General features: G+C 37.7%; 1 non-coding gene across 1 annotated transcript; it reads right to left on the reverse strand.

The window, feature by feature from the left end:
* Positions 1-1,014: 1,014 nt before the first annotated feature.
* On the reverse strand, positions 1,015-1,098 carry TRNAL-CAG (transfer RNA leucine (anticodon CAG)). The gene has a single exon. It is a non-coding gene; the product is annotated as a tRNA-Leu (tRNA).
* Between the last annotated feature and the right edge of the window lie 154 nt (positions 1,099-1,252).

Genomic DNA, 1,252 nt, shown 5'->3' on the forward strand with positions numbered 1-1,252 from the left:
CAAGTTTCATTTTTTAAAACAAAAAGCAAAAATGACATAAAGTTTAGGGGGAAGAATGACTTCCAATGATGATTTATTAGAGCAAAAAGCCCACTTGTTGATGATAAGCTGATTGTAGTACTCTCTGCCTATTGATAAGATAACATTTTTCTGATAGTATTTCACAGAATAGCTTGTCAACAAGTGAATCAGTGTGCACTGCATTCTACTTCTTTTGCTGTACTTCTGTCCATCTGTCCATCTGCACACAGCCAGAGTAAGCACATGTTGATGTAGTGAAGTGCTCAGCAAAGAGTACACAGGCTCACAATAAGTGCTGATCGAGGTTACATTTCACTTCTACTTTACGGTTGTAAAATGAGGTTAAAAGCTATTGTGAAACAGAAAAAATCAATTTACCCGATGTTCCGTTTATTTCCTCAATGTTGGCTTCCCTGCCCTAGGGAGGTTTCCGGTTTTGAGGGGCGTTTTAGAACACATTTATCTTGAGATTTTTTTAGCAGGCAAGTATTCAGTAATAGACAAAACAGAGTTTAAGGTTTTGTTTGCATATATTTTAAAAAGCTGTATGTGAAATAATCAAATTTTTGAAACTTTAAACAACGATATCTCATGATCTACATTAGCTATCGGGATTCTCAAATCAGAGTGAGACACGTGTTTTTAAGAGGTTTTAAGCGCAGTTTTTTGTTTGCAAGTGCGCCCTCTACTGGAGAATCAATTTAAATGTGACTTTATCTTCAATCGGCCATTACTCGGGAACCACTTAGAAATTCGGGATTTTGACTTCACCAAAATGATCATAAAGACTTTTTCTACCGGAAAAAAATTTAAAAGTTTAAAAAAGTATGTAAACAACTAGTCAAATAGAGCCCAAACACAAAAAGTTTACCTTATCTTCAATCGGCCATATCTCGGGAACCGCTGGGAATTTTGGGATTCTGCTTTCACCAAAATGTTCCGGAAGGCTTCCTCTACCGGAAATAGGGTCAAAAAGGCAAAAAAGAAACCGGATGTCAAGATAGGGATTCGAACCCTAGCCTCCCTGGAGAGACTGCGACCTGAACGCAGCGCCTTAGACCGCTCGGCCATCTTGACATTGCTGAGGCTAAGTAGTGTGATGCGCACTTTAAGGAAAACCCAAATATTACAAAAGTTGGCTTCTCAGCAACTTTACCAAATGCTATTTTTAGTGATTTAGAGCTCCTGGTAGTTTAGGAATAAAGCTATAAATATAAAGTCCGTAGAATAT

The sequence above is a fragment of the Rhagoletis zephyria genome, unplaced genomic scaffold, assembly GCF_001687245.7.
Source record: "Rhagoletis zephyria isolate East Lansing unplaced genomic scaffold, Rhagoletis_zephyria_1.1 Rzeph_scaffold_63182, whole genome shotgun sequence".
NCBI classification, from domain to species: Eukaryota; Metazoa; Arthropoda; class Insecta; order Diptera; family Tephritidae; genus Rhagoletis; species Rhagoletis zephyria.